Genomic DNA, 25,694 nt, shown 5'->3' on the forward strand with positions numbered 1-25,694 from the left:
AATATCTTTCACATTATTCATATCTTTTAAATTTTAAAGTACATCCTTTTTCTATTATACTTATCTTTTACAAATCATATCTTCTATCATATCTTTTCAAAAGTTTTCGAAAACCCACCCCCTTCCCTTTAAATCCTCGTTCGGCCTCCCTTTCTCTTCCACAATTCGAACTTGGTTCTCCCTCTATCCCTCTCCTTTCTTTTCTTTTGCTTGAGGACAAGCAAACCTCTAAGTTTGGTGTGTTTATCCGTGATCAATAAACTAACACCCACTAAGATCATGGCTCCTAAAGGAAAACAAACCAACTCAAGAGGTAAGAAAGAGAATATTCCAAAACCACTTTGGAATCAAGAGAAGTTCTTAACCAAAGAATATTCAGACCATTACTACAGAATAATGGGTCTAAGGTCATTGATCCAGGAAGTTAAATTTGATCTGAAAGAAGACAAATATCCGGAAATCCAAGAGTAAATTCGAAACAGGAGCTGGAAAGTCCTAGCTAATCCTGAAACAAAGGTGGGAAGAAACATGGTTCAGGAATTCTATGCTAATCTATGGCAGACGGATAGGCAGAGAATAGCGGGAACCGTATTCTATGACTATAGAACTCTGGTAAGAGGGAAGATTGTTCACACCCACCCTGACAAAATAAGGGAGATCTTCAAGTTGGCTCAACTGCAAGATGACCCAGACTCCTTTAATAGGAGAATGATGAGATCAAACCTGAGCTTGGACAAAATCCTAGAGGACATATGTCTCCCTGGAGCTAAATGGACAACCAACACAAAGGGTGCCCCGAACCAACTCAAAAGAGGAGATCTCAAACCAGTCACCAGAGGCTGGCTGGACTTCATTGGGCACTCTATACTGCCCACTAGCAACCTCTCTGAAGTCACCATCAGAAGAGCAGTAATGATTCATTGCATTATGCTGGAAAAAGAAGTGGAAGTTCATCAGCTGATTGCTTGTGAGCTCTACAAAATTGTAAACAAGAACTCCAAAGATGCCAGATTGGCTTACCCAAGCTTGGTCTCCCTATTATGTAAAAATGCTGGGATAAAAATGGGAGTAGATGAGTACATCCCAGTGGAGCTACCAATCACCAAAAAGTCTATGGAAGGACAACAAGTGCAGGACGACCCTATCAAGAGGAGAGCACAGGAGTTCCTCCCAGAAATCCCTCAAATTGAATACTAGGAGCGCCTAGAAGCATCTGTCACCAAGTTGCAAGAAGCTGTGGATCAACTGAAGGAAGAACAGCAAAATCAAAACAGCATGGTCTACAAACTGCTTAGAGAACAAGAAGAGCAAGGGCGTGAATTGAAGGAACTAAAGCGTCAGAAACTATCTCTTGAAGGACCAAGCACTCCACAGACTAAAGAGGCATCCACCTCCCAAATTCAAGGTTGTTGAGTTCTAATCTTAGCCTTAACTCTGTGATAATTGTTGTTATTAGAAATTTACCTTAGAAGTTATATATGAGTAGTAGTAATTAGTATCTCTATTTTGATTTTATCTCCAATTAAGCTATAATTTATTTTTCTCATCATCATTAAACATGAATAAAATAGCAGATTTTCTTTAGAATAAGGAGGCAATATTTTTTCATGTTTTTAATAAGGAAAATTCTAATTATTTACATATGGTGGTAATGCTTTTTGTCTTCTGAATGAATGCCTGAACAGTGTATGTTTTTTATGTTGAATTTGATGAATGTTAAAATTGTTGGCTCCTGAAAGAATGATGAACAAGAAAAATGTTATTGATAATCTGAAAAAATCATAAAATTGATTCTTGAAGCAAGAAAAAGCAGTGAATACAAAAGCTTGCACAAAAAAAAAGCTAGCAGAAAAAGCCAATGGCCCTTAAAACCAAAAGGCAAGGGTAATAAAAAGGATCCAAGGCTTTGAGCATCAGTGGATAGGAGGGCCTAAAGGAATAAAATCCTGGCCTAAGCGACTAAACCAAGCTGTCCCTAACCATGTGCTTGTGGCGTGAAGGTGTCAAGTGAAAACTTGAGACTGAGCGGTTAAAGTCAAGATCCAAAGCAAAAACAGAGTGTGCTTAAGAACCCTGGACACCTCTAATTGGGGACTTTAAGCAAAGCTGAGTCACAATCTAAAAAGGTTCACCCAACTATGTGTCTGTGGCATTTATGTATCCGGTGGTAATACTGGAAAACAAAGTGCTTAGGGTCATGGCCAAGACTCATAAAGTAGCTGTGTTCAAGAATCAACATACTAAACTAGGAGAATCAATAACACTATCTGAATTTTGAGTTCCTATGGATGCCAATCATTCTGAATTTCAAAGGATAAAGTGAGATGCCAAAACTGTTCGGAAGCAAAAAGCTACTAGTCCCGCTCATCTAATTAGAATTTGAGCTTCACTCAAAACTTTGAGATATTATTGCTTCTTAATTTCTCTTTACCCTATTTTATTTGTCTAGTTGCTTGGGGATAAGCAACAGTTTAAGTTTGGTGTTGTGATGAGCGGATATTTTATACGCTTTTTGGGGTTAACTTCATGTAGTTTTTAGTATGTTTTAGTTAGTTTTTAGTATATTTTTTTTTAGTTTCTAGGAAAAATTCATATTTCTAGAATTTACTATGAGTTTGTGTGTTTTTCTGTAATTTCAAGTATTTTCTGGCTGAAATTGAGGGAGTTGAGCAAAAATCTGATTCAGGCTGAAAAAGGACTGCTGATGTTGTTGGATTTTGACCTCCCTCCACTCGGAATGGATTTTCTGGAGCTACAGAAGTCCAATTGGCGCGCTTTCAATTGCGTTGGAAAGTAGACATCCAGGGCTTTCCATAAATATATAATAGTCCATACTTTGCTCAAGGATAGACGACGAAAACTGGTGTTCAACGCCAGTTCCATGTTGCATTCTGGCGTTAAACACCAGAAACAGGTTACAAATTGGAGTTAAACGCCAGAAACAGGTTACAACCTGGCGTTTAACTCCAGAAACATCCTAGGCATGTGTAAAGCTTAAGTCTCAGCCCCAGCACACACCAAGTGGGCCCCAAAAGTGGATTTCTGCACCATCTATCTTAGTTTACTCATTTTCTGTAAACCTAGGTTACTAGTTTAGTATTTAAACAACTTTTAGAGATTTATTTTGTATCTCATGACATTTTAGATCTGAACTTTGTACTCTTTGACGGCATGAGTCTCTAAACTCCATTGTTGGGAGTGAGGAGTTTGGCTGTGTCTTACTGAATTAATGCAATTATTTCTGTTTTCTATTCAAACACGCTTGTTTCTATCTAAGATGTTCATTCGCACTTCAATATGATGGATGTGATGATTCGTGACACTCATCACCATTCTCAACCTATGAACGCGTGCCTTACAACCACCTCCGTTCTACCTTCGATTGAATGAATATCTCTTAGATTCCTTAATCAGAATCTTCGTGGTATAAGATAGAATCCATTGGCAGCATTCTTGAGAATCCGGAAAGTCTCAACCTTGTCTGTTGTATTCTGAGTAGGATTCAGGGATTGAATGACTGTGACGAGCTTCAAACTCACAAGGGTTGGGCGTAGTGACAGACGCAAAAGGACCAATGAATCCTATTCCAGCATAAGTGAGAACCGACAGATGATTAGCTGTGCGGTGACAGCGCACCTGGACCATTTTCACTGAGAGGACGGATGGTAGCCATTGACAACAGTGATCCACCAACATACAACTTACCATAGGAGGAACCTTGCGTGCATGAAGAAGAAGACAGGGGGAAAGCAGAGATTCAGAAAACAAAGCATCTCCAAAACTCCAACATATTCTCCATTACTGCAGAACAAGTATTTATTTCATGCTCTTTTATTTCTCGCAATTCAAACTGATAATTATAATTGATATCCTGACTAAGAGTTACAAGCTAACCATAGATTGCTTCAAGCCAAGAATCTTCGAAGGATTCGACCCTTACTCGCGTAAGGTATTACTTAGACGACCCAGTGCATTTGCTGGTTAGTGGTACGAGTTGTGAAAAGTGTGATTCACAATTTGTGCACCATCACTAAAGCAAACCTAATAAAATTGATAACCGAAGTATTTAAACCTCGGGTCATCTCTCAAAGAATTGTAGGGAAGTATGATTTATTATTGGTTATGGAAAAGTTTCTTTTTGGGTTTTTGAAATAGGGAACAAGGAAATAAATTGGCAAGAAAGTAAATTAATAATCATGAAAACCCTTGCAAGGTATAAGAACTGGATGTTATATCCTAGTTATTCTTATCAATTGTGATGAGAATTGGCTTTTGCTCCCACTTAGTTAACCCTTACTAAATAAAGGAAAGTCAAGTGGACTAATCAATTTGATTCCTCAAGTCCTAGTCAACTCCTAAGGAAAGACTAGCTTTAAAGGGATCCAAACTAACCAGCAAATTCCAATTATCAATCAACAAAGGAGTCTGATAACTCAAGTGTCTCCAATTAATCAATTCATCAATCAAAGCTAAGAATGTAAAAAGCTAAATTAAAATCATAAATATGAAATACCTCAAATTGCATTAAATAAGAAATCAAATCTAACATGGAGTTCATAAACCAAATTAGAAAAGAAGAAAATCAATAAGAAAAATAAATAAACAAAAGTACTAGAACGAATAAAAGTAGAAGAGAAACTAAATTAAAGAAACATTGAACCTGAAATTGGAAAGAAGAAGAAATCATAACCTTAAGAGAAATCCTAAATCCTAAATCCTAGAGAGAGGACAGAGCCTCCCTCTCTAGAAACTACATCTAAAAACCTAAAATTATGTGTATGAAAGTTGTATCTAGGAATGAATGGATTCTCCCACTTTATAACCTCTAATATGTGTTTTCTGGGCTGAAAAATGGGTGAAAAACAGCCCAGAAATCGCTGGGGGCGATTTCTGATACGTACAGGTCGCTGGATTTTTTGCAGATCCACACGTGCGCGTGGATTCATGCGTGTGCATCACTTATCTTTAGAGAAACTATGGCAAATTATATATCATTTCGAATCCCCGGATGTTAGCTTTCCAACGCAACTAGAACCGCCTCATTTGAATCTCTGTAGCTCAAGTTATGGTCAGTTAAGAGGTCAGGCTGGACAGCTTAGCAATTTATTCAACTTCTTGTATTCCTTCCACTTTTGCATGCTTCCTTTCCATCCTCTAAGCCATTCATGCCCTATAAATCCTGAAATTACTTAATACACATATCACGGCATCGAATGGTAATAAGAGAGGATTAATAATTAGTAAATTTTAAGGCTAAAGAAGCATGTTTTCAATCATAGCACAAAATCAGGAAGGAAAATGTAAAACATGCAATTACATGAATAAATGTGAGAATAGTGGATAAAATCCACTCAATTAAGCACAAGATGTACCACGAAATAGTGGTGCATCACTATGACTCGAGACTCTCATTCATATTGACCTCTTCAACTAGGGAGTCAATAATATCAGCGCTCATGCAGTCCTTTGATGTGTCTGGATGCTGCATAGCTTTGACAGCATTCAACTTGAACTCATCCTCATTGACTTTCAGGGTTATCTCCCCTCTTTGGACGTCAATGAAGGTTCGTCCAGTTACTAGGAAAGGTCTTCCTAGAATGAGAGTTGCACTCTTGTTCTCCTCCATTTCCAGCTCTACAAAGTTAGTGGGGAAAGCAAATGGCCCAACCTTGACAATCATGTCCTCAATTACGCCTAATGGAATCTTAATGGAGCCATCAGCAAGTTGGAGGCATATCCAGGTTGGTTTAACTTCATCAGCCAAACCAAGCTTTTTGTTAGTGGATGCAGGTATTAGGTTGATGCTTGCCCCAAGATCACATAGAGCTATCTTGGTACAAGCACCCTCTAATGTGCATGGTATCATAAAGCTTCCGGGATCTTTAAGCTTCTCCGGTAAGCTTTTCAGAATGACTGCACTGCATTCTTCAGTGAGAAAAATTGTTTCAGTTTCTCTCCAATCCATCTTATGACTTAAGATCTCTTTCATGAACTTAGCATAAGAGGGTATTTGCTCAAGTGCCTCTGCAAACGGAATCTTTATTTCAAGAGTCCCGAGATAGTCTGCAAAGTAGGCAAATTGTTTATCCTATTCCACTTGGCAGAGTTTCTGAGGATAAGGCATCTTGGCTTTATATTTTTCAACCTTAGTTGCTACAGGTTTACTTCCCACAGAAGTGGTTGGAGAAGCCTGCCTAAGGGGGTTGTTATAAGCACTTAGATGTGTCTGATCCCTTATTGACGTTTGAATGCCAGAATTGGGTGCTTTTTGGGCGTTTAACGCCAGGTTGCCACCCTTTTTTGGCGTTTGAATGCCAGAATCATTCCTCTATGGGCTCTTACTGTCCTCGGAGGGATTTTGGGTAGTGGGTTGGTCATCCTCTGTCAGTTGTTCCTTTCTTGGCTTTCTGCTGCCTTGAGTTGAAACATTCAATGTCTTCCCACTCCTTAAGTGAATAGCTTGGCATTCTTCTGTTATCTGTTTAGATAACTGCTATCTTGTATGATTTAGATGTTTTTCCATATTTTGGTTAGCATCTTTGGTTTTTTACAGCATTTTTTTAAATTTTGCAAACTGTTTTGTTATAATAAGCAATTGCTGATTGAGTTCAACAACTTGTTCTTGAGGACTAAGTTTAGTGGATACTGCTTTAGCTTCTTCTTTCATGGAAGACCCACTACTTAAGTATAGATATTGATTTCTAGCAACTGTATCAATGAGCTCTTGAGCCTCTTCAATTGTCTTTCTCGTGTGTATAGATCTACCAGCTGAGTGGTCTAGAGACATCTGGGCTTTTTTTATAATCCCGTAGTAGAAGATGTCTAACTGCATCCATTTTGAAAACAATTCAGAGGGGCATTTCCTTAGCATCCCTCTGTACCTCTCCCAGGCATTATATAGAGATTCATTATCCTCTTGTTTAAAGCCTTGGATGTCCAGCCTTAGCTGTGTCATCCTTTTTAGAGGGAAATACTGATTCAGGAATTTGTCTGATAACTGTTTCCATGTTCTTATGCTTGCTGTGGGTTGGTTATTTAACCACCTCTTAGCTTGATCTTTTACAGCAAATGGAAATAGTAATAATCTGTGGACATCTTGATCTACTTCCTTATCATATACTGTGTCAGCAATTTGTAAGAACTGTGCCAAAAACTCAGTAGGTTCTTCCTGTGAAAGACCGGAATACTGACAATTTTGTTGCACCATGATAATGAGCTGAGGATTTAGCTCAAAACTGCTAGCTCTGATAGGTGGTATACAGATACTACTCCATAGGAAGCATTAGTGGGGTTAGCATATGACCCCAGAGTCCTTCTGGATTGTTCATTTCCACTTAGGTCCATGATGGGGAAAGGGAGATGATGTGGATTGCAAATAAAGTATATTTTTTCTTTTATTTAATTTAATTAAGGATAAACCGAATAAAAAGGAAATAAGATAAAATAAAATAATTAGAAAATAGACTATAAGTTTCGAAAGCTAAAAAATAAAATAAAATAAAAAAAATTTGAATACTAAAATGGCTAATTAATTAAAAAGATTTGAAAAATTTTGGATATGATTTTCGAAAATTGAAGAGAGAGAAAGTGGTTAGGGAGTTTTGAAAAAGATATGTCTTAAAATTAAAGATACTTGTAAAAATAAATAAATAAAAGAAAAGATTTGAAAAAAGATATGATTTTAAAATTTGAAGATTGAAACTTTCTCAACAAGGAAACACCAAACATAAAATTTTTCAATCAAAATAATAAAATAGTACAAGTAATTCGAAAATTATGAATGATAAAAGAAAAAGATTTTGAAAAATTTTATAAAGGATTTTCGAAAAATATAAAAAAAAAAGAGAATTGAAAAAGATTAAATAAGATAAATTTTTAAAATTGAAATTCTAACTTGACTAATAAGAAACTACCAAATTTTAAAAATTTTGACTAAGTCAACCTAAGTAATTCGAAAATGATAAGTAATTAAAGGAAAAGATTTTTTTTTGAATTTAATGAGGAAAGAGAAAAATAATAAAGTGACACCAAACTTAGAATTTTTAGATCAAAACAAAGAGAACAAACAAGAAAACTTTGAATGTCAAGATGAACACCAAGAACACTTTGAAGATCAAGATGAACACCAAGAACAAATTTTGAAAATTTTTAAGGAAATAAGGACACAAAGGACACCAAACTTAAAAATTTTTATACTTTGGACACTAATAATTCGAAATTGCACAAGAAAAACAAGGAAAAACACAAAACAAGAAAAACTAAAGATCAAACAAGGAAAATACACAAGAACAAGTTGAATATTAAGAAAGAACAAGGAACATATAATTAAAAATATGAAGAAAAATAAAAATATGCAATTGACACCAAACTTAAAACATGAAACTAAACTCAAACAAAATACTCAATTATTAGGTTATTGGTTTTTATTTATTTATATAGAAAATTTCGAAAAAAAAAATCTAGAAAAAGGAAAACAAGGATTTTGAAATTTTAACCAAAAACAATAATAGAAGACGCAATTTTAGTGACTCTAAACCAAAAAGATAAATTTTTCTTAATCTAAGCAACAAATAAACCGTCAGTTGTCCAAACGCGAACAATCCCCAGCAACGGCGCCAAAAACTTGGTGCATGAAATTGTGACTACACTTTTCACAACTCCGCACAACTAACCAGCAAGTGCACTGGGTCGTCCAAGTAATACCTTACGTGAGTAAGGGTCGATCCCACGGAGATTGTCGGCTTGAAGCAAGCTATGGTTACCTTGTAAATCCTAGTCAGGAGATTAATGATAAAAATGATTTTCTTTATGAAAAGTAAATAACATAAAATAAATGGTACATGTGATTCAGTAGTGAGGAACAGGTTGAGGTTCCGGAGATGCTCTATCATTTGAATCTCTGCTTTCCTACTGTCTTCTTCTCCAAACACGCATGGCTTCCTTCAATGGCAAGCTTTATGATCCTCTCGGATGAAAAATACCAGGTACGATCTCTGCACGGCTAATTAACTGTCAGATTTCTCATCTCGGATGAAAAATACCAGGTACAGCTACCACATGGCTAATCATCTATCGGTTCTCACTAGCGTCGGAATATGATCTCTCTATCCTTTTGCACACTGTCACTGCGCCCAACATTCGTGAGTTTGAAGCTCGTCACAGTCATCCCTTCCCAGATCCTACTCGGAATACCACAGACAAAGTTTAGACTTTCCGGATCCCAGGAATGCTGCCAATTGGTTCTAGCCTCTACCACGAAGGTCCTAATCTCACGGACTCAGTCCGTGGATCAGAAACCCAAGAGATACGCACTCAAGCTGTCGCCCAATGACTACGTTGAGCTCAGATAGAATGGGAGTGGTTGTCAGGCACACGTTCATAAAATTGAGAATAATGATGAGTGTCACGGATCATCAGATTCTCTATATTGAAGTACGAGTGAGTATCTTAGAATAGAATCAAGCGTGATTCAATAGAAAACAGTAGTAATTGCATTAATCCATTGAAACACAGCAGAGCTCCTCACCCCCACCTATGGAGTTTAGAGACTCATGCCGTAGAAGATACAATGTCAAATGTAAAATGTCATAAGTTCCCAAATGAATCTCTAAAAGTAGTTTTTATACTAAACTAGTAACTTTGTGATGCACGGGAAACTTGTCTCACAACAAATCTCCCTTCGGCAAGTGTACCGAATTTGTCGTCAAGTAAAAACTCACAATAGAGTGAGGTCGAATCCCACAGGGATTGATTGATCAAGCAACTTTAATTAGAAGAATGTTCTAGTTGAGCGAATCCAGAAATTGGGTTGAGAGTTGCAGAAAATAAAATGGCGGGAATGTAAATAACAGAAAAGTAAATGCTAGAATTAAAGGACTGGAAGTAAATGACTGAAAATAAATTGCATAATTGTAAATGGGAATGGGGGATTTGCTCATAAAAGTAAATAGAAGAAATTAAAGAGAATGGGTAAGATCAGAGATGGGGAGTTCATTGGGCTTAGGAGATGTTGTAATTCTCCGGATCAAGTTCATTTTCATCTCTTCCTCAATCAATGCACTCATTGATCTCCTTGGCAATCTTAAGTGATTGAATTACAATTTCTTGCAATTCAATCTCTCAAATCTTGATCAATAGCCAATTTCTTGGTCAATTGCTCATGAGAAGAGATGAAGTATGGTCACTGATTATACCACATGCATTTCCCAAACCAAGTATTGAGAGGGTTATAGTCACATGCCCATCCAAACCCAATTTGGTCCAGCATGAGAAAGCATTTCTAGCTTGATCTCTTCATTCCTCTTTCAAGGTTCAAAAGAGATCCAAGTTTGAATAGCTTCTCTTCCAAGATAACTACTCAATTGGATGAAGACCGAAAGCTTTCAAGTAAAATCAAGAGGAAAGATAGAAGAAGAATAATGAAAATTAGTATTGATCCATCAAATTACAACAGAGCTCCCTAACCCAATGAAAGGGGTTTAGTTGTTCATAGCTCTTGAAAATGAAAACAAAGATGGAGAATACATCATAAAACTAGAATCTGCAAAGAAAGTAAAATATAGAGAGCAGTGCTCTTTTTCCAGCCTCTAGAACTCCCTTCTCAATTCAAAGCTACTCCTATATATACTACTCTTCTCAGCTTCTAGTGTGATTCTTAAAGTCTTGGGCCTTTGGATCTTGAGTTTGAAGCAGTTCCTTTCTTTATTTGGGCTTGGCTTTACTTGCAGAAAGAAAGTGTGAAGTGGGCAGAGACTTTAGTTCAGGACGTTAGGGGTGTTAACATTTAGTGAGAATATAAGTTCGAGAAAGTTAGTGACACTTAACATTGTCACTAACGTTCCAATGCACCCCTTTGCCTCACGTTAAAGCCCACGTTAACTAGGTTAACGTGGCTTCTAACGTGGCCTTTGCCAACCTTCGAGAACGTTAGTGACATTCAACATTGTCACTAACGTTCCAATGTGCCCCTAGGTCTCACGTTAGAGTCCACGTTAACTAGGTTAACGTGGCCATTCTTAGCCATCCCAATGTTAGTGACAATGTTGAGTGTCACTAACGTTGGCTCAACCTTCATTCCTCATCGTTAGCTTCTACGTTAACCAAGTTAACGTGGAAGTTAACGTGACTCTTGGGGGTTGTGTGGTTGCTTCAACGTTAGTGACAATGTTGAGTGTCACTAACGTTGTCGACAACTCTTCATCCCTTACGTTAGCTCCCACGTTAACCAAGTTAACGTGGGAGTTAACGTGGTACTTTGCACCATAGGCCAACGTTAGTGACAATGTTGAGTGTCACTAACATTGGTTTCTCTTCCCCCTTAACGTTAGAGGCCACGTTAACCAGGTTAACGTGGCTTCTAACGTGGCCACTTATGAGTAATTGCCAACGTTAGTGACAATGTTAAGTGTCACTAACGTTGGCTCATCTTCTCTTCTTCACGTTAGAGTTCACGTTAACTTAGTTAACGTGACTCTCTAACGTGGGCATTGATGGCTTTTTGAGAGTGTTATTGGCAATCACTTTTCTCATTATCCTCGCAAGTTACCTCCCCTTTTCTTGCTTCCTTTTGGTCCTGAAATCAATCAATAAAGTGCATCAAAGCTCTAGTCCAAGTCATGAGTAATGCAACATAATATATGTCACTAAACTTATGCAAAATCCTCATGAAATTATGTAAAATGCACAATGTATGCTTGAATCAAGGCATAAGTGAATATCTACCCAAAACTAGCTTATTTCCTAAAGAAATGCATGAAACTAACCTAAAAACAGTAAAGAAAAGGTCAGTGAAACTGGCCAAGATGCCCTGGCATCACAACACCAAACTTAAAACTTGCTTGTCCCTAAGCAAGTACTGGAACAAGAAAATGATGAATGGAATATCCAGAGGAATGAGTCATTCTTGTGGAAGTCATATTACTGATTTTATGGTGGTTTCATGCATAGCAACTTAGGTTCATTCTATTACTGGCTTTCAGACCTTTATCATGTCCCTAAACACTTACTTTGTTTATATCTCATGAGACTTTTATTCATTGATCCTTTTATTGTTACTTCAAGGGTTATTTGTGTTATTTAGGCTAAGTGCTCTGTAAGGGGACAACTCTTTAAAATAAACTTTCAGCCAACACTCCCGAACCAGTTGGTTCAAGGTGCTAGGTGTTGAAGCACCCCTAAGGACTTACTCCCTCAAGTCTCTCCCCCATACATACACACTACAGGCATTTAGTTTATTTATTTTCTTTTCTTGAGACCTTGGTGTCCAGCACCTCTTTGGGTTACTAAGTGTTCTGTAGTGAAGGTTACTCTTGATAGTGGACTTTCAGTTGATAATCCCGAGTTAGTTAACCCAAGTTACCAAGTGATAAGGCACCCCTAAGAGCTTATTCATCCAAGTAGATCCCTCACATAGGAGCACCACAGACACTTGCCTCAAGATTAAAACCATTGATGCCTAGCCTTATTGCTTACTCTTTTTCTTTTGTTTTTCACTTCCATTGTTCTTTCCCTTTTCTCTTATTAGGATCTTGTTATTAACTTAGTCTCATGAGTGTATCCAAAGCAAAGTATTCAGGTCAGATGGTTGTCCTCCTAGCCTTGTGGTTGAACCAACTTAGCTAACTTATGACTACCCCAAAGATTCATGAATGCTCTTTGGTGCACGAATTATGAATCACACTTTTCACAACTCGTACCACTGACCAGCAAGTTCACTGGGTCGTCTAAGTAATACCTCACGTGAGTAAGGGTCGAATCCCACGGAGATTGTTGGTTTGAAGCAATCTATGGTTATCTTGTAAATCTTAGTCAGGAAGTCAATTATGTTTATCAGTTGAATCGCAAATAAACAATAGAGCATGGATTAAAGGTTACTTGTTATGCAGTAATGGAGAGTATGTTGGAGTTTTGGAGATGCTTTGTCTTCTGAATCTCTGCTTTCCTCTGTCTTCTTGTTCACGCACGCACGTCCTCCTATGGCAAGCTGTGTGTTGGTGGATCACCGTTGTCAATGGCTACCTTCCATCCTTCCAGTGAAAACTACGCTCACGCGCTCTGTCACAGCACGGCTAATCACCGGTTGGTTCTCGATCCGGTTGGAATAGGATTTACTATCCTTTTGCGTCTGTCACTAACGCCCAGCCTTCAGGAGTTTGAAGCTCGTCACAGTCATTCAATCCTTGAATCCTACTCGGAATACCACAGACAAGGTTTAGACTTTCCGGATTCTCATGAATGCCGCCATCAATTCTAGCTTATACCACGGAGATTCTGATTTAAGGAATCTAAGAGATACTCATTCAATCGTATATAGAACGGAGGTGGTTGTCAGGCACACGTTCATGATTTGAGGAAGGTGATGAATGTTACAGATCATCACCTCCATCACAGTTAAGCGCGAATGAACATCTTAGATAGGAACAAGCGTGTTTAAATGGAAAACAGAGATACTTGCATTAATTCATCGAAACACAGCAGAGCTCCTCACCCCCAACAATGGGGTTTAGAGACTCATGCCGTCAGAGAATACAAGGTTTTGATCTAAAATGTCATGAGATCCAAAATAAGTCTCTAAAAGTTGTTTAAATACTAAACTAGTAGCCTAGGGTTACAAAATATGAGTAAACTATGATGGATGATGCAGAGATCCACTTCTGGGGCTCACTTGGTGTGTGCTGGGCTGAGACTTAAGTAATTCACGTGCAGAGGCCATTTGTGGAGTTGAACGCCAGTTTTTATGCCAGTTTGGGCGTTTGGGCGTTCAACTCCAGCTTTTGATCCTTTTCTGGCGCTGGACGCCAGAATTGGGCAGAGAACTGGCGTTGAACGCCAGTTTACGTCATCTATCCTTGTGAAAAGTATGGACTATTATATATTGCTAGAAAGCCCTGGATGTCTACTTTCCAACGCAATTGGAAGCATGCCATTTTGAGTTCTGTAGCTCCAGAAAATCCACTTTGAGTGCAGGGAGGTCAGAATCCAACAGCATCAGCAGTCCTTTTTCAGCCTGAATCAGATTTTTGCTCAGCTCCCTCAATTTCAGCCAGAAAAATACCTGAAATTACAGAAAAACACACAACTCATAGTAAAGTACAGAAATATGAATTTTTCCTAAAAACTAATAAAAATAGACTAAAAACTAACTAAAACATACTCAAAACTATATGAAATTATCCCCAAAAAGCGTCTAAAATATCCGCTCATCACTCTTCCACAATATGAACTCTACCCTGGTCTTTTGAAAACAATCATTCTCTTTTTATTTGATTTAAAGGGACAAGTATACAAGTAAGTTAAGTGATGGTGCAGTGACATTTAAAGACCAGTGCACATAGACCTATTCAGAAGGAAAACTTAAAAGACAGAATTTAAAAAGGGTTCAACTACGAGCAACTACAAATCAAAAGTGCATCCGGACTTTCAACTTTTAACAATTCTGAGTACAATGGAATTAGGTAGCGATACAACCTTTGGGTGATGACCTCTGGTCCCCCTCTCTCTTTGTCATCATCCTAGTTTTCGCTGCCTCGCTTCTTTGGGCGAAGGTGCACCATTTCCTTATAAGATTCCTGCAAGGTTGCTGGAAGTTGCTCGTTCCCAGAGCACTTGAGACATAGTTAGCTTACATGCATGCTTGTGCCTCTCGAACTCAATTTGGTGTGTGAACACCAAACTTAGTTCTTTGCCCAGTACAAAACATTGCATATATGCAGAGACCCTCATATCTTGCTATCAGAAAAGCAATGATCACCTAAAGTCTAACTACATCTAAGTTGTTTCTCTTGATTGGATGGAGCTAGCAATGTTCTTTTGGAGTGGAGTGTAATTCTAACCAATGTCCTTTAGTGGAACACCAAACTTAGAACTACACTATCACTCTTGGATTGTTTTGGTGTGGAACACCAAACTTAGCTCCTTACAATACAGGGGAAACAACTTTGTGATTTTTATTGAAATAAAGACGAAAGTGAAACTACCTGAGGTTGGGTTGCCTCCCAACAGAGCGCTCTTTTATCGTCGCTAGCTCGACATGTCCTTAATTACTTGAGATGGTACTTTACTCTGGGGTTTTCCCCCATGTTGCCCAGATAATGCTTGAGTCTTTGTCCATTCACTGTAAAAGTCCTTTCTGAACCTTCATCCGTGATTTCGATGTGGCCATATGGTGATACTTTTGTAACCATGAAAGGTCCGGACCACCTTGACTTGAGTTTTCCTGGGAACAGCCTTAATTTAGAATTGTAAAGGAGTACTTGCTGCCCTTTTTCGAAACTCCTGGGTGCCAGATGCATGTCATGTTTTCTCTTTGCCTTCTCTTTATACATCTTAGTGTTTTCATAGGCTTGTGACCTGAATTCCTCCATCTCTTGCAGCTGTAAGATCCTTTTTGCACCAGCAGCCATGCTATCAAAATTTATTATCTTAATAGCCCAAAGAGCTTTGTGTTCCATCTCCAGTGGTAAATGACAAGCCTTCCCATAGACTAGTTGATATGGAGACATTCCAAGTGGGGTTTTGAATGCTGTTCTGTATGCCCAAAGAGCATCATCCAACTTCTTCGACCAATCCTTTCTAGATGCGCCCACAGTCTTTTCCAGGATCCTCTTCAGCTCTCTGTTGGATATCTCAGTTTGCCCACTTGTTTGAGGATGGTAAGGTGTGGCTACTTTGTGTTTTACCCCATATCGTAAGAGGAGAGCTTCTAGTGGTTTGTTACAAAAGTGGCTCCCTCCATCACTGATGAGGGCTCTTGGGACTCCAAACCGGCTAAAGATATTCTTCCTGAGGAAGTTCATGACTACCTTGTTATCATTAGTTGGGGTTGCAATAGCCTCTACCCACTTGGAAACATAATCCACTGCTACCAGGATGTACTTGTTTGCATATGAGGTTGGGAATGGTCCCATGAAATCAATTCCCCACACATCAAACAGTTCCAGTTCCAAGATGAAATTTTATGGCATGGCATTTCTTTTGGGCAGGTTTCCAGATCTTTGGCATTCATTGCAGCTTTTTACTAGTTCCTTGGCATCCTTGAAAAGGGTGGGCCAAAAGAATCTGCTTTGTAACACCTTTGCTGCAGTTCTGTCCCCTCCAAAGTGCCCACCATAGCATGAACCGTGGCAGTTCCACAGGACTTCTCTCCCTTCCTCTTCCGAAACACATCTTCTAAGAATTCCATCTGAACATTTCTTGAAGAGATATGGTTCGTCCCAGACAAAGTATTTTGCATCATTCATGAGCTTCCTCTTTTGATGTTTATTGATCCCTGGGGGTAATGCCCCAGTCGCCTTGAAATTTGCAATATCTGCGAACTATGGTGCTTTGTGAACTGTCATCAACTGCTCATCAGGGAAGAGCTCGTTCACATTTGTATCATTTTCTCCACCTTGATCATGGGGATTCTGGATAGGTGATCTGCCACCTTGTTCTCCACTCCTTTCTTGTCTCTGATTTCAATATCGAATTCCTGCAACAGTAAGATCCACCTTATTAGTCTTGGATTTGATTCTTGCTTGGCAAACAAATATTTAAGTGCTGTGTGATCTGTAAAAACAATCACTTTAGCACCAATGAGGTATGATCTAAATTTGTCAAATGCAAAAACTATTGCTAGCAACTCCTTTTCAGTAGTGGTATAATTCTTTTGAGTTTCATTAAGGACTTTGCTAGCATAGTATATCACACGAACTAGGTTATCTTTCCTTTGTCCTAACACTGCCCCAACTGCAAAATCAGATGCATCGCACATCAATTCAAATGGTAGGTTCCAATCAGGTGGGGAGATGATAGGAGCAGAGGATAACCTCATTTTCAAATGTGCAAATGCTAGCATGCAGGTTTCATCAAAGATGAATGGTGTATCAGATACAAGGAGATTGCTTAAGGGCTTGGCTATCTTTGAAAAATCTTTAATGAACCTTCTGTAAAAACCAGCATGTCCTAAAAAACTTCTAATTGCCTTGACATCACTGGGTGGGGGTAGTTTTTTAATAAGTTCTACTTTAGCTCTATCAACCTCAATGCCTTGGTGAGAGACCTTGTGACCAAGGACTATTCCTCCTGTCACCATGAAGTGGCATTTTTCCCAGTTCAAGACCAAATTGGTCTCTTGGCATCTTTTCAATACCAAGGCGAGGTGATGTAGGCAACTAGGAAAAGAATCTCCGAATACCGAGAAATCATCCATAAAAACTTCAATGAATTTTTCTATCATATCTGAAAAGATAGAAAGCGTGCAGCGTTGGAAAGTTGCAGGGGCATTACATAATCCAAATGGCATGTGCCTATAGGCAAACACTCCATACGGACAGGTAAATGAGGTTTTCTCTTGGTCTCTTGGATCAACCACTATTTGGTTATATCCTGAATAACCGTTGAGAAAACAATAATATGCGTGCCCTACAAGTCTTTCCAACATCTGATCCATGAATGGAAGGGGAAAATGATCCTTTCGTGTAGCCTCATTGAGTTTCCTGTAGTCTATGCACATCCGTCATCCTGTGACGGTCCTTGTAGGTATGAGCTCATTCTTCTCATTGGTAACCACAGTGATCCCTCCCTTCTTTGGCACAACATGTATGGGGCTAACCCAAGGGCTATCCGAAATTGGGTATATGACTCCTCCTTGCCAAAGCTTCATAACCTCTTTCTGTACCACTTCCTTCATGATTGGGTTCAGCCTTCTTTGGGATTGAATGGATGGCTTGGCATCATCTTCCAACAGTATTTTATGCATGCATATGGCTGAACTGATTCCCTTCAAGTCAGCAAGGGTCCATCCAATGGCATCCTTATGCTCCCGCAACACCTTGAGTAGCTCGTCCTCTTGATCTTGACTGAGGGATGAATTTATGATCACTGGGTAGTTTTCATTTTCTCCTAGATATGCATATTTGAGAGTGGGTGGCAATGCTTTGAGTTCAAGTTTGGGTGCTTCTGATTTTTCGCTCCCTTCCTTTGGTGCATCTGGTATATGTGTTTTTGTTGTAGCTACCTCTTCACTTGATTTAGATTCTTCCTCCACCAATCTCTCGTTCTCTTCAGGTTCATCTTCTTCAAAATTCTCCTGCACTTCATCCTCAAGTGCATCTAACCTCATGCATTCCCCCAATTGTTCCGGTGGATAACTCATGGCCTTGAACACATTGAATGTCATCTTTTCATTGTGTAATCTAAGGGTGAGGTCACCCTTTTGAACATCAATGACAGCTCCAGCAGTGGCCAAGAATGGCCTTCCCAAAATGATGGAGGTTTTGGCGTCTTCCTGCATGTCCAGCACCACAAAATCTGCTGGGAATATGAAATCTCCTACTTTTACTAGCAAATCCTCCACTATCCCGTGAGGGAATTTGAATGATCGGTCTGCCAGTTGTAGAGCCATTTTTGTTGGTTTAGCCTCCTCAATTTTCATCTTTCTCATCATAGCTACTGACATCAAATTGATGCTGGCCCCTAAGTCACAAAGAGCCTTTTCTACTGTGATTTCTCCTATAATGCAAGGGATCTGAAAACTCCCAGGATCCTTCAGTTTCTGAGGTAGTTTATGCTGAATGATAGCACTGCACTCTTCAGTTAGTATCACAGTCTCATTGTTCTTCCAGCTTCTCTTCTTAGTCATTAGCTCCTTCAAAAACTTGGCATAAAGTGGCATTTGTTCTATGGCTTCAGCAAATGGTATGTTGATTTGTAGCTTCTTGAAGATTTCCAAAAATCTCAAGAACTGGTTGTCATCTTCCTTTTTCTTCAATAGCTGGGGGTATGGAGCTCTTGAGACGTTGAGTTGGGGTATCTTTTTCTCTTTCTGCAAACTTGGTGTGGGGGGTTGCATTCCATCTTGCTCCTCTTCCTTTTCAATTGAGCTTTCTTCTAGTGGTTTTTGGGGATGTTCCTTCAGTTCCTTCCCACTCCTAAGTGTGATAGGTTGACACTCCTCCCTTTTGCTTGAATGGGCATCATAGCAAAAATTGTGGTTCGGAAGCTGCTTAAAAAGATAGCTGATTTGTGTCTCCAGTTTTGTGATGGCAGCATTTTGATTCTGCATGTTTGACTGCACTTCCTCTCTGAATACTTTACTGTCTTGAATGTCTCTGCATATTCCTTCAATGAAGGTTTCAATCTTAGAGAGCTTGTCATCAATTGATGAGTGATTCGGAGCAGATGTGCTGTTTTGGTTTTGATAAGTGTATGGAGAAGTGTTGTTGTAGGGGTGTTGAGATGTCCTCTGGGTGAATTGCTGGTGAGCTGCATTGTTGTTGGAGTTGTAACGTCTCTGGTCTTGGTTTTGATCTTGCTCACTTCTCCACCCAAAGTATGGGTGGTTTCTCCATCCAGGGTTGTAAGTCTTGGAGTATGGATCATAGTTTTTCCTTGGTGAATTCCCAATGTAGTTGGCTTGCTCCTGACTCCCCTCTGCTTCTTCATTCACTCCTTCTTGGATTGTTGATGAAGATGAGATTGCTGCTACTTGGTTCCTCTCCATCTTCTTGGTGAGGTCAGCCAGCTGCTGGGTAATGAGCTTGTTTTGGGCTAACAGAGCATCTACATTGTTTAGCTCCATCACTCCTCTTGTGTTCCCTCTTTCGGAAGCATAGAAGTAGTCATTTTCTGCTACTGTTTCAATAACATCTATGGCTTCCTCAATGGTCTTCTTCTTGTTCAAAGATCCTCCAGATGAATGGTCTACGGCCTTCTTTGACTCATAAGAGAGCCCTTCATAGAAAATGTGCAGCTGCACCCATTCGTTGAACATGTCAGGTGGACACCTCCTCGTTAAGTCCTTGAACCTCTCCCATGCTTCATACAGAGTCTCACCATCTTGTTGCCTGAAAGTTTGAACCTCAGCTCTCAGCCTATTGATTCGTTGAGGAGGGTAGAATCTTGCTAAGAATTTGTTCACCACATCCTCCCAAGTTGTCAAGCTCTCCCTTGGGAAGGATTCCAGCCACTTGGCTGCCTTGTCTCTGAGTGAGAAGGGAAATAAGAGCAGTCTATAGGCGTCAGGATGAACACCATTAGATTTCACTGTGTCACATATTCTCAGGAAGGTGGTCAAATATTAATTGGGGTCTTCTTGAACACCACCTCCAAACAAACAATTGTTCTGAACAAGGGTGATGAGATGTGGTTTAAGTTCAAAGTTGTTGGCATGGATTGTTGGCTTTTGGATGCTACTTCCACAATTGCCTGGGTTTGGATTAATGTAAGAGCCCAAAACTCTTCTATCGTCCCCAGCATGATTTGCTCCACCTCCTCTGCCATGGTTGTGAGTTTCTTCTTCATGATGATTTTCCATGTTTTCTTCCATGTTTGGTTCAAAGTATTCCTCAAACTGTTCCTCCTCTTCTTCAGCACCAACTACTCGTTTTTCTTTTGCCTCCCTCCTTAGTCTAAGAAAGGTTCTCTCCGGTTCAGAATCAAAGGAAGTTGAAGCCGCGCTTCTTCTCCCTGTCATACAACCAACACGTACAAGCAGAGAAAATAGGTGCAGACAGTATTTGTGTCAGAATTGCTGTTAGTTGTGGGTGATGCAATATATCAAACAGTTAGTGGGTTAGCAAACAGAATTGAAAATAACAAAGAGAAAACAAAGGAGTAGAGGGAGAAGGGAAGAAGTATAACTAAAACAAAAAGTAAATCACTCAAACAGAAAATGAAATTCACAAAATAAAATGCTCAATCTAGTGATCTTCCAATCTAATCATTGTTGATGCACAATCAATCCCCGGCAACGGCGCCATAAACTTGATGCACGGGAAACTTGTCTCACAACAAATCTCCCTTCGACAAGTGTACCGAATTTGTCGTCAAGTAAAAACTCACAATAGAGTGAGGTCGAATCCCACAGGGATTGATTGATCAAGCAACTTTAATTAGAAGAATGTTCTAGTTGAGCGAATCCAGAAATTGGGTTGAAAGTTGCAGAAAATAAAATGGCGGGAATGTAAATAACAGAAAAGTAAATGCTATAATTAAAGGACTGGAAGTAAATGACTGAAAATAAATTGCAGAATTGTAAATGGGAATGGGGGATTTGCTCATAAAAGTAAATAGCAGAAATTAAAGAGAATGGGTAAGATTAGAGATGGGGAGTTCATTGGGCTTAGGAGATGTTGCAATTCTCCGGATCAAGTTCATTTTCATCTCTTCCTCAATCAATGCACTCATTGATCTCCTTGGCAATCTTAAGTGATTGAATTATAATTTCTTGCAATTCAATCTCTCAAATCTTGATCAATAGCCAATTCCTTGGTCAATTGCTCATGAGAAGAGATGAAGTATGGTCACTGATTATACCACATGCATTTCCCAAACCAAGTATTGAGAGGGTTATAGTCACACACCCATCCAAACCCAATTTGGTCCAGCATGAGAAAGCATTTCTAGCTTGATTTCTTCATTCCTCTTTCAAGGTTCAAAAGAGATCCAAGTTTGAATAGCTTCTCTTCCAAGATAACTACTCAATTGGATGAAGACCGAAAGCTTTCAAGTAAAATCAAGAGGAAAGATAGAAGAAGAATAATGAAAATTAGTATTGATCCATCAAATTACAACAGAGCTCCCTAACCCAATGAAAGGGGTTTAGTTGTTCATAGCTCTTGAAAATGAAAACAAAGATGGAGAATACATCATAAAACTAGAATCTGCCAAGAAAGTAAAATATAGAGAGCAGTGCTCTTTTTCCAGCCTCCAGAACTCCCTTCTCAATTCAAAGCTACTCCTATATATACTACTCTTCTCAGCTTCTAGTGTGATTCTTCAAGTCTTGGGCCTTTGGATCTTGAGTTTGAAGCAGTTCCTTTCTTTATTTGGGCTTGGCTTTACTTGCAGAGAGAAAGTGTGAAGTGGGCAGAGACTTTAGTTCAGGACGTTAGGAGTGTTAACATTTAGTGAGAATATAAGTTCGAGAACGTTAGTGACACTTAACATTGTCACTAACATTCCAATGCACCCCTTTGCCTCACGTTAAAGCCCATGTTAACTAGGTTAACGTGGCTTCTAACGTGGCCTTTGCCAACCTTCAAGAACGTTAGTGACATTCAACATTGTCACTAACGTTCCAATGTGCCCCTAGGTCTCACGTTAGAGTCCACGTTAACTAGGTTAACGTGGCTTCTAACGTGGCCATTCTTAGCCATCCCAACGTTAGTAACAATGTTGAGTGTCACTAACGTCGGCTCAACCTTCATTCCTCATCGTTAGCTTCTACGTTAACCAAGTTAACGTGGAAGTTAACGTGACTCTTGGGGGTTGTGTGGTTGCTTTAACGTTAGTGACAATGTTGAGTGTCACTAACGTTGTCGACAACTCTTCATCCCTTACGTTAGCTCCCACGTTAACTAAGTTAACGTGGGAGTTAACGTGGTACTTTTCACCATAGGCCAACGTTAGTGACAATGTTGAGTGTCACTAACGTTGGCTTCTCTTCCCCCTTAACGTTAGAGGCCACGTTAACTAGGTTAACGTGGCCACTTATGAGTAATTGCCAACGTTAGTGACAATGTTAAGTGTCACTAACGTTGGCTCATCTTCTCTTCTTCACGTTAGAGTTCACGTTAACTTAGTTAACGTGACTCTCTAACGTGGGCATTGATGGCTTTTTGAGAGTGTTATTGGCAATCACTTTTCTCATTATCCTCGCAAGTTACCTCCCCTTTTCTTGCTTCCTTTTGGTCCTGAAATCAAGCAATAAAGTGCATCAAAGCTCTAGTCTAAGTCATGAGTAATGCAACATAATATTTGTCACTAAACTTATGCAAAATCCTCATGAAATTATGTAAAATGCACAATGTATGCTTGAATCAAGGCATAAGTGAATATCTACCCAAAACTAGCTTATTTCCTAAAGAAATGCATGAAACTAACCTAAAAACAGTAAAGAAAAGGTCAGTGAAACTGGCCAAGATGCCCTGGCATCACTTTGGTTTACAGAAAATGAGTAACTAAGTGCAGATAGTGCAAAAATCCACTTTTGGGACCCACTTGGTGAGTGTTTGGGCTGAGCTTTCAAGCTTTCACGTGGATATGCCTCAAGTTGGAGTTAAACGCCACCCTGGGTGCCAAAATGGGCGTTTAACGCCAAGAATTATGCCAGTTCTAGCGTTTTACGCTAGAAAGTTTTTGGCTGACTTTTAGCGCTAGTTTGGGCCATCAAATCTCGGGCAAAGTATAAACTATTATATATTGATGGAAAGCCCAAGATGTCTACTTTCCAACGCAATTGAGAGCGCAACAATTGGGTCTCTGTAGTTCCAAAAGATACACTTCGAGTGCAGGTGGGTCAGAATCCAACAGCATCTGCAGTCCTTTTTCAGCCTCTGAATCAGATTTTTGCTCAGGTCCCTCAATTTCAGCCAGAAAATACCTGAAATAACAGAAAAACACACAAACTCATAGTAAAATCCAGAAATATTATTTTTGAGTAAAAACTAATAAAAATATAATAAAAATAACTAAAATATACTAAAAACTATGTAAAAATAGTGCCAAAAAGGGTATAAATTATCCGCTCATCAGACCTCCGAAGAGAAACCAGACGCCACCGAGAGCTAGAGGACAAACTCACAAAGCTCGAGGCCGATCTCAAAACCAAAACCATTCAATTCGGCCATGAAGACGGCTCCCATAAAGATCAAGATCCCTTCACCAAAGAAATCATGAAAGCTAAAGTCCCAAAGGACTTCAAAGCTCCCGACATGACCCCATACGACGGTACCTCGGATCCAAGCCATCATCTCAACAATTTCAGAAGCAAGATGTATCTCACAGATGCCTCAGACGCAGTTCGATGCAAGGCATTCCTGACTACCCTGACAAAAACAGCAATAAATCATCCTTCGACAAGCTCGGTCTACAAGAAAAAGAGCTCAGAGCATATCCGAATAGCTTGTTCGGACTAGGAGACACCCTGATCTAACCACTAGGATACATCTCCCTACACACAACCTTTGGGAAAGGAACTTGGTCCAGGATATTGAGCATAGACTATATTGTAGTCGATGTGAGTTCGGCCTACAATGCTTTAATAGGTTAGACAACGTTAAACCAGCTCGCCGCTAAGGTCTCCACTCCACACCTATGCATGAAGTTCCCCACTCCGGAAGGGATCACTACCATAAAAGGAGAACAGAAACTCGCACGACGTTGTTACAATGAAAGTTTGAACCTTAAAGGAGACCCCAGAGGAAAAGAAGCCAACACTATAGAACTTGGGGGAATCCGAGCTCGCGAAGAACTCCGTCCTCAGCCAGAAGGCGAAACTCAAGAAGTTCAAATTGGAGATGATCCAAGCAAAACAACCAATATAGGAGCAAATCTGAGAGAAGACTTAAAAGAACTACTGATAAAGCTCTTAAAAGATAACTTCGACTTCTTTGCATGGAAGGCCGCAGATATGCCTGGTATCGATCCAGGACTAATGTGCCACAAGTTAGCCGTATATCCAGGGTCCCGGCTAGTACATCAAAAATGAAGGAAGCTCGGCCCGGAAAGGTTGCAAGTTGTAGAGGAGCAGGTACAGGCCTTGTTGGAGGCAGGGTTCATAAGGGAGGTAAAATATCCATTATGGCTAGCCAATGTGGTGTTGGTCAAAAAGTCAAATGGGAAGTGGCGGATGTGCACTGATTACACCGACCTCAACAAAGCCTGCCCAAAAGATCCCTACCCGCTCCCAAACATCGACAAACTAGTCGATGCCTTGTCAGGCTATCAGTACCTCTCCTTTATGGATGCTTACTCAGGATACAACCAGATCCCGACGTACCAACCCGACCAAGAGAAGACGTTATTCCTGACCCCAAACGCAAACTATTGCTACGTAGTTATGCCCTTTGGACTCAAGAACACAGGGGCTACCTACCAAAGACTGATGAACAAAGTCTTCGCCGACCACATCAGAAAACTAATAGAGGTTTATGTAGATGACATGCTGGTAAAAACACAAAGTAAGGAATCATTGTTGTCCGACCTCACTAAAGTGTTCGACACCATAAGAAAGTATGGTATGCGACTTAACCCCGCAAAGTGCACCTTCGCGGTAGTAGCTGGAAAATTCTTGGGCTTCATGCTCACCCAAAGAGGAATCAAAGCAAACCCAGATAAGTGTCAGGCTATACTTCATATGAAAAGTCTGAACTGTGGCAAAGAGGTCCAGCAGCTTAATGGAAGACTAGCCGCTCTATCTAGATTCCTAGCCAGATCAGCCCTAAGATCTCTCCCCTTCTATGCAACATTAAGGAAGGGACAAAGGTTCGAGTGGACCCCAGAATGCGAACAAGCTTTCCAAAATTTCAAGAAATTTCTGGGGCAACCACCTGTCCTTACTCAAGAGCTCATACTATACCTCGCCATAGGAAGTCGAGCAATAGCCTCAACACTAGTCAGAGAAGACGAAAGTGGGCAAAAACCCATCTACTTCATCAGTAAAGCTCTACAAGGGGCTGAACTAAACTATCAAAAGATAGAAAAGTTCGCCTATGCCCTCATACTCACTTCCCGATTACTCTGACCATACTTTCAAGCTCACACCATCAGAGTACAGACCAACCAACCCATAAAGGGGATCTTGCAGAAAACAGACTTAGCAGGAAGAATCCTACAATGGGCTGTCAAGTTATCCAAATTCAATATCAAGTACGAAGCTCGAATAGCTATCAAATCATAGTACCAAGCCGACTTCATCGCAGAGTATACTAACA

At 39.7% G+C, this 25,694-nt stretch overlaps 1 non-coding gene and 1 pseudogene across 1 annotated transcript; both read left to right on the forward strand.

The window, feature by feature from the left end:
- Positions 1 to 24,921, forward strand: part of LOC148548982 (uncharacterized) — a 29,166-nt pseudogene extending 4,245 nt beyond the window's left edge.
- LOC148548983 (small nucleolar RNA R71) lies at positions 19,749 to 19,852 on the forward strand. Its single transcript, XR_015897984.1, has one exon. It is a non-coding gene; the product is annotated as a small nucleolar RNA R71 (small nucleolar RNA).
- Positions 24,922 to 25,694: the final 773 nt, after the last annotated feature.

The sequence above is a fragment of the Arachis ipaensis genome, chromosome B8 (assembly GCF_059453495.1).
Source record: "Arachis ipaensis isolate K30076 ecotype BB chromosome B8, ASM5945349v1, whole genome shotgun sequence".
NCBI classification, from domain to species: Eukaryota; Viridiplantae; Streptophyta; class Magnoliopsida; order Fabales; family Fabaceae; genus Arachis; species Arachis ipaensis.